The sequence below is a fragment of the Salvelinus sp. IW2-2015 genome, linkage group LG18 (assembly GCF_002910315.2).
Source record: "Salvelinus sp. IW2-2015 linkage group LG18, ASM291031v2, whole genome shotgun sequence".
NCBI classification, from domain to species: Eukaryota; Metazoa; Chordata; class Actinopteri; order Salmoniformes; family Salmonidae; genus Salvelinus; species Salvelinus sp. IW2-2015.
The window spans coordinates 60,160,645-60,169,658 of record NC_036858.1 but is presented as its reverse complement, the minus strand read 5'-3'; the positions used below and the strand labels follow the sequence as shown (position 1 = coordinate 60,169,658).

Genomic DNA, 9,014 nt, shown 5'->3' with positions numbered 1-9,014 from the left:
TAATATATTTGCAAATTATGTGGAAAATAAGTATTCGTCAATAACAAAGTTTATCTCAATACTTTGTTATTTTTTTGTTTAAAAACCCACCATAATTTGCAAATAAATTCATTAAAAATCCTACAATGTGATTTTCTGGATTTTTTTTCTCATTTTGTCTGTCATATTTGAAGTGTACCTATGATGAAAATTACAGGCCTCTCTCATCTTTTTAAGTGGGAGAACTTGCACAATTGGTGGCTGACTAAATACTTTTTTTGCCCCACTGTACTATGTGTAGTGTAAATAACAACTATCAATTGACCTACTAAACTATAAATGTCAATCAAATAATTACTCTCTAAAACGAGGACTGCATTTACTCAATTCAACTAATAGGATGTATTAGCCATGAACGAATTAACACTACATTACAAAATAAAACAGAGTAAATGACTATCAACTAAATAAGACTTGTGGTTACATGTGTCTTCAATTCAAAATAATCTCTAAGATAAAAACCTGTGTGTGGAGCGTGACCCTGAATAGCCAACAGTACACCTGCTCTCCCACTATGCCCACTCCACATAGTTCCCCTGGGAACGTCCCGCCCGGGAGAAAGACACAGATAAGGTGTTTGACCCAATGATTTATACGTACATTAGATGACTAACAGGGGCCGCTGTTTGGAAGCCACCAAGMCTCCATCTTGTAAAACATCTTTTGGAAGCTATAGAAATGCATTCATTCATTAATGTCTACATTTGTTTTTACCACATATATTCTATTACAWACAACTTCATTTATACATTTCAATTATATTAAACTAAACCTTCAAATAAAACATTTAAAATATATACGCGTTCTGGGGATTGCCAATATGGCCGACCGGTAGCTTCAAAGCCTCTAATTAGAAAATACACTGAGTGTAAAAACATAAAGAACATGTTCATAATATTGAGTTGCACCTCCTTTTGCCCAGACGAATTGAGGCTGTTCTGAGGGCATAGACTCTACAAGGTATCGAAAGCGTTCCAAAGGGATGCTGGCCCAAGTTGACTCCAATGCTTCCAATAGTTGTATCAAGTTGGCTGGATGTTCTTTGGATGGTGGGCCATTATTTATACACATAGGAAACTGTTGAGTGTGAAAAACCCAGCAGTGTAGCAGTTCTTGACACAAACCGGTGCGCCTTCTTTAGCCTGTCTCCTCCCCTTCATCTACACTGATTGAAGTGGATTTAACAAGTGACATCAATAAGGGATCATAGCTTTCACCTGATTCACATGGTCAGTCTATGTCATGGAAAGAGCAGGTGTTCATAATGTTTAGTACACTCAGTGTACATCATACATCACAAGATATCACTAGGTTACTAAACCCGTCTGTGAGTACTTGTTGAGTTGGGGCAGGAGACTAGGGTCTGGTAACATCATAAACTGCACCAGGGTAAAACCCTTCATATTGACTGCATCTGAAATGGCATTTTCTTCAGTCACCATTCTTTTCAAGATCTCTTCATCCATGCAGAAGAAAGCTATTTTTTTCATGAACTCTGTCACGTTTGTTCTATTCATGAAAACAAAATCTATTCATAATGGGCTTTTCTTTTTTGAGTGATACACAAAMGTATGTGGACACCCCTTCAAATGTGTGGATTCTGCTATTTCAGCCACACCCATTTCTGACAGGTGTATAAAATCGAGAACACAGCCATGCAATCTCCATAGACAAACATTGGCAGTAGAATGGCCTGCACTGAAGAGCTAAGTGACTTTCAAGGTAGCACCGTCATAGGATAACACCTTTCCAACAAGTCAGTTCGTCACATTTCTGCCCTTCTAGAACTGCCCTGGTCAACTGTAAGTGCTGTTATTGTGAAGTGGAAACGTCTAGGAGCAACAAAGGCTCAGCCACGAAGTGGTAGGCCACACAAACTCACAGAACGGGAACGCAGAGTGCTGAAGCGCATAGCGCATTAAAATCATCTGTTCTCGGTTGCAACACTCACTACCGAGTTCAGAACTGCCTGCCTCTGGAAGCAATTTCAGCACAAAATTATTCATCAGGAGCTTCATGAAATGGGTTTCCATGATCGAGCAGCCACACTCAAGCCTAAGATCACAATGCACAATGCCAAACGTCGGCTGTCATTTCACCACCTGGCAGTCAAATCCCAGACAAATCTGGGATTAGTGGTGCCAGGAGAGCGCTACCTGCCCAAATACATAGAGCCAACTGGATAGCTTGGTGGAGGAAAATAATGATCTTGGGATGTTTTTTATGGTTTGGACTAGGCCCCTTAGTTCCAGTGAATGGAAATCTTTACGCTACAGCATAAAATGACATTCTAGACGATTATGTACCTCCAACTTTGTGGCATTAGTTTGTGGAAGGTCCTTTCCTGTTTCAGCATGACAATGCCCCTGCGCACAAAGCGAGGTCCATACAGAAATGTTTTGTCGAGATCAGTCTGGAAGAACTTGACTGGCCTGCACGGAGCCCTGACCTCAACCCCATCGAACACCTTTGGGATGAATTGGAACGCCGACTCCGAGCCAGGCTTAATCGCCCAACATCAGTGCCCGACTTCACTAATGCTCTTGTGGCTGAATAAGCACGTCACCGCAGCAATGTTCCAGCATCTAGTGGAAAGCCTTCCCAGAAGAGTGGAGGCTGTTATAACAGCGAAGGTGGGACCAACTCCATATTAATGCCCATGATTTTGGAACGAGATGATCGATGAGCAGGTGTCCACATACAAGCTTCATGTGACTAACTAAAAATTATTGACATATGACTGACTTTTGTGTAGACTGTGGTGGTTGATGGACCTATGGGACACCATAAAGCTCATATTAGTGTCTGGTCCGCAATAATAACCTTAAAATCAGGCCAGCTGTCGTAATTATTTCCAATGTGCTTGGCTTACTTCTGTTGATACCATACAGGAATCCATACTCCTACAACACAGTGTAAATATGATTTACAAGGTTTTATAGTTAGGCACTGGAAAGTAAGCCACATTCTTTAAAAAAAATGTTATCTACAACCTATAAGGGTTCTTTGGCTGTCCCCATAGGAGAACCATTTGAAGAACCCTTTTTGGTTCCAGGTAGAACCCTTTTGGGATACATGTAGAATCCTTTCCACAGACGATTCTACACGGAACCCAAATAAACTCAGCAAAAAAAGAAACAGCCCTTTTTCAGAACCCTGTCTATCAAAGATCATTTGTAAAAATCAAAATAATTTCACAGCTCTTCATTGTAAAGGGTTTGAACACTGTTTCCCATGCTTGTTCAATGAACAATAAACAAGAAATGAACATGCACCTGTGGAACGGTCGTTAAGACACTAACAGCTTACAGATGGTATGAAATTAGGTCACAGTTATGAAAACTTAGGACACTAAAGAAGCCTTTCTACTGACTAGAAAAAACACAAAAAGAAAGATGCCCAGGGTCCCTGCTCATCTGCGTGAACGTGCCTTAGGCATGCTGCAAAGAGGCATGAGGACTGCAGATGTGGCCAGGGCAATAAATTGCAAAGTCCCTACTGTGAGACGCCTAAGACAGCGCTACAGGGAGACAGGACGGACAGCTGATTGTCTCCAGTGCAACCATGTGTAACAACACCTGCCAGGATCGGTACATCCAAACATCACACCTGCGGGACAGGTTCAGGGTGCATCAACAACTGCCCGAGTTACATCAGGCATGCACATCCCTCCATCAGTTCAGACCTGTCCAATAGGCTGAGAGAGGCTAGACTGAGGCTTGTAGGCCTGTTGTAAGGCATCGCTCACCATCTCACCGACAACAACTTCGCCTATGACACAAACCACGTGTGTGACAGACAGAACTGCAAAAAGTGCTCTTCACTGACGAGTCGCAGTTTTTCACCAGGGGTGATGGTCGGAATCAAGTTATTGTCGAAGGAATGAGCGTTACACACGAGGCCTGTACTCTGGAGCGGGATCGATTTGGAGGTGGAGGGTCGTCATGGTCTGGGCAGTTTGAATCTTGTTATGTTCATACAAATATTTACCATGTTAGGTTTGCTGAAATAAACGCAGTTGACAGTGAGAGGACGTTTCTGTTTTGCTGAGTTTAGGTTCACCTAAAACCAAGAAGGGTTCTACTGAACCAAAAAGGGTTCTCCAATGGGGACAGCCAAATACTACACCGGCTCCGATGCTCGTCGGATGTGGCAGGGCTTGCAAGCTATTACAGACTACAAAGGGAAGCAAGCTGCGAGCTGCAAGTGACACGAGCCTACCAGACGAGCTAAATTACTTCTATACTAGCTTCAAGGCAAGTAACACTGAAATATGCATAGAGCATCAGCTGTCCGGACGACTGTGTGATCAACTCTCCGTAGCCGATGTGAGTAAGACCTTTAAACAGGCCAACATTCACAAGGCGCAAGGCCAGATGGATAACAGGACATGTACTCCGAGCATGCGCTGACAACTGACAAGTCCTTCACTGACACTGTCAACCTGTCCCTGCTAAGTCTAAACAAATGTTAAGCAGACACCATAGTCCTGTGCCCTGGAACACTAAGGTAAACTGCTAAATGGCTCCAGACCGTAGCACTCAATCGTTGCCATGAAGTGCTTTGAAAGGCTGGTCATGCTCCACACCACACCATTATCCAGGAAACCCTAGGACTACTTACAAATATTGCAACCGCCCCAACAGATCCACAGATGATGCAATCTCTATTACACTCCACACTGCCCTTTCCCACCTGGACAAAAGGAACACCTATGTGAGAATGCTATTCATTGACTACAGCTCAGCGTTCATCACTATAGTGCCCTTAAAGATCATCACTAATCTAAGGACTCTGGGACTAAACACCTGGAACTGGATCCTGGACTTCCTGACGGGCCGCCCCCAGGTGGTAAGGGTAGGTAACAACATATCCACCATGCTGATCCTTAATACGGGGCCCCTCAGGGGTGCGTGCTCAGTCCCCTCCAGTACTCCCTGTTCACTCTTGATYGCATGGCCAGGCACAACTCCAACACCATTATCAAATTTGCCGATGACATAACAGTGGTAGGCCTGATCACCGACAACGATGAGACAGCCTACAAGGAGGAGGTCAGATACCTAGCCGTATGGTGCCAGGATAACAACCTCTCCCTCAGCATGACCAAGAAAAAGGATTTGATTGTGGACTACAGGAAAAGGAGGACCGAGCACAGTGGTGGGCTACAATAGGCTATATGTCAAAGGTATGCATTCTCATCGACAGGGCTGTAGTGGAGCAGGTTGAGAGCTTCCTTTTGGGTCCAAATCATCAACAAACTATCATGGTCCAAGACAGTCGTGAAGAGGGCACGACAAAGCTTATTCCTCCTCAGGAAACTGAAAAGATTTGGTATGGGTCCTCAGATCCTCAAAAAGTTCTACAGCTGCACCATCGAGAGCATCCTGACTGGTTGCATCACTGCCTGGTATGGCATCTGCTTGGCCTCCGAATGCATGGCACTACAGAGGGTAGTGCGTACGGCCCAGTACATTACTGGCGCCAAGCTTCCTGCCACCCAGAACCTCTTTACCAGGCAGTGTCAGAGGAAGGCCCTAAAAATTGTCAATGACTCCAGCCGTAGTCACTTTAACTCTACCTACATGTACATATTACCTCAACTAACCAGTGCCCCCGCACATTTACTCTGTACCGGTACCCCCTGTATATAGCCTCGCAACAGTTATTTTACTGCTACTCTTTAATTATTTGTTACTTTTATTTATTTTATTTTTTACTTATCTATTTTTTACTTAACATTTATTTTTCTTAAAACTGCATTGTTGGTTAAGGTCTTGTAAGTAAGCATTCCACTGTAAGGGCTACACCTGTTGTATTCGGCACGTGACAAATTTAATTACATTTTATTTTATTTTAAATAAATGTGATCGAATAATTATTTCAGCAACCAGCAGTTCATTCGAGTTCAGAATCTTTATTCTTGAGCAAAACAACGGTCAGCAGAACTAAAACCAACTACCCACACAACAGGAACCCACAAACAGGCTGAAATTATACCCTAATTATACCCTATACCCTTGCACAATGGAGTAATAGGCCTGCAAAGTAACCAAATCACTTGATTACTTATGCTTTCGACTGTCCCCAAATGGTATAAACTTCGTTAATGTTTAATTTTGAGTAAACTTCGGAGCTATGATTGGATGTGTTACAAGTAAGTATATACTGTAGGTGTGTTTGTTTTAGCTCGCCCGCAGCACCGGTGGGCTACAATAGGCTATATGTCAAAGGTATGCAGTTCGCAGCATGAATCTAAATAAGTGTGTAGAAAGTACTTTGTTTCTGTCCATTTTGAGCCTGTAATCGAACCCACAAATGCTGATGCTCCAGATACTCAACTAGTCTAAAGAAGCAGGTTTATTGCTTCTTTAATCAGAACAACAGTTTTTCAGCTGTGCTAACATAATTGCAAAAGGGTTTTCTAATGATCAATTAGCCTTTTAAAATGATAAACGTGGATTAGCTAACACAATGTGCCATTGCAACACAGGAGTGATGGTTGCTGATAATGGATCTCTGTACGCCTATGTAGATGTTCCATAAAAAATCTGCTATTTCCAGCTACAATAGTAATTTACAACATTAACAATGTCTATACTGTATTTCTGATCAATTTGATGTTATTTTAGTGGACCAAAAATGTGTTTTTCTTTCAATAACAAGGACATTTCTAAGTTACCCCAAACTTTTGAACGGTAGTTATATATATATATACATACATATAGTATCTATATATTTTTTTACAGGACAAATCTGAGGGTGCACGTGCCTGTGCCCCCTGCATGATGCCATAATAACTATCTATTGTATAGGAGAAACGACAGGGATTATCCAGTCGCTGTACATTTCAATGACCTGAAGCATGACATTTCCACCTTTAGATTTTGTGGTTTAGAGAAAGTTAAGATATCAGACAGGGGAGGGATATTAATAATAGTAAAAGAGAATGTTTTTGGATTTTACTCTCCAGACATTATTTCCTAAAGGACTTAATGATGAAATGCCTATGTATGTTATGTTGTGAATTTGAACATGAAATATGTGCCTATTGTAGATTATTCTGATGTTTTTCGTACGATGTATCCAATGACTAATGAAAACTTGCTATGTCCTCATTGAGGTTTTACAGACGTGTTCAATACGCCTTATTTATACACTTATGTAATATTTATGAAATGCATATTGTTATATTTGGTAGCACTTATTTGTTTTTCCTTTGCCTCCAACCCCCTTCGATGTGTAGAACGGATGTGGGTGGGTCAGTCTACATAAGGGTGCAAATTTTAAAAAATCACAAAAGCTCTGACGAAGGCCGTGAGGCCAATACGTAAGCTTATTAAATATCGGTGATACTATCAAGAGCAGTGTGCGGTTTCCTTTTTCCTTCATATTGAATCTAAATACAAAAGCCAGTTTCCACTTCTTTCTGTGTAGACGACCACAGATAGCACTCAGTCAGTCCATCATGCAGCAAACCGCATACCTTTGACATATAGCCTGTTGTAGTCATTTGTCTGACTTTTTATCAATTTATAAATGAGGTATACAATAGGTATAATGCCTTATAACGTCTTTATAATGTGTTGATGGACTGACTGAGTGCTATCTGTGGTCGTCTCCACAGAAAGAAGTGGGAAACTGGCTATTGTATTTAGATTCAATGGAATGTTCTCGAAATACCTATTATATGTTAGGCTACTTGTGCTATAATTTTTCAACACTGACAATAAGCCTGTCTGTTATTTTGTCATTATGTGATGGGAGTCGAATGTTTATGAAACTTGTACAATGGAATATTCCCAAAAGTGCAGACTCCGCCCACCGGCTCTGCGGGCGAGCTAAAACAAACACACTTATTTAGATTCATGCTGCGAACTGCATACCTTTGCATATAGCCTATTGTAGCCACCGGTGCTGCGGGCGAGCTAAAACAAACACACTTATTTAGATTCATGCTGCGAACTGCATACCTTTGACATATAGCCTATTGTAGCCCACCGGTGCTGCGGGCGAGCTAAAACAAACACACTTATTTAGATTCATGCTGCGAACTGCATACCTTTGACATATAGCCTATTGTAGCCCACCGGTGCTGCGGGCGAGCTAAAACAAACACACCTACAGTATATACTTACTTGTAACACATCCAATCATAGCTCCGAAGTTTACTCAAAATTAAACATTAACGAAGTTTATACCATTTGGGGACAGTCGAAAGCATAAGTAATCAAGTGATTTGGTTACTTTGCAGGCCTATTACTCCATTGTGCAAGGGTATAGGGTATAATTAGGGTATAATTTCAGCCTGTTTGTGGTTCCTGTTGTGTGGGTAGTTGGTTTTAGTTCTGCTGACCGTTGTTTTGCTCAAGAATAAAGATTCTGAACTCGAATGAACTGCTGGTTGCTGAATAATTATTCGATCACATTTATTTAAAATAAAATAAAATGTAATTAAATTTGTCACGTGCCGAATACAACAGGTGTAGCCCTTACAGTGGAATGCTTACTTACAGACCTTAACCAACAATGCAGTTTTAAGAAAAAAAATGTTAAGTAAAAAATAGATAAGTAAAAAATAAAATAAATAAAAGTAACAAATAATTAAAGAGTAGCAGTAAAATAACTGTTGCGAGGTATATACAGGGGTACCGGTACAGAGTAAATGTGCGGGGCACTGGTTAGTTGAGGTAATATGTACATGTAGGTAGAGTTAAAGTGACTACGGCTGGAGTCATTGACAATTTTTAGGGCCTTCCTCTGACACTGCCTGGTAAAGAGGTTCTGGGTGGCAGGAAGCTTGGCGCCAGTAATGTACTGGGCCGTACGCACTACCCTCTGTAGTGCCATGCATTCGGACCAAGCAGATGCCATACCAGGCAGTGATGCAACCAGTCAGGATGCTCTCGATGGTGCAGCTGTAGAACTTTTTGAGGATCTGAGGACCCATACCAAATCTTTTCAGTTTCCTGAGG

At 41.5% G+C, this 9,014-nt stretch overlaps 1 pseudogene; it reads right to left on the bottom strand.

Moving 5' to 3' along the window:
* The window catches only part of LOC139029205 (glycine N-acyltransferase-like protein 3), a 10,873-nt pseudogene extending 1,884 nt beyond the window's left edge, over positions 1-8,989 (bottom strand).
* Between the last annotated feature and the right edge of the window lie 25 nt (positions 8,990-9,014).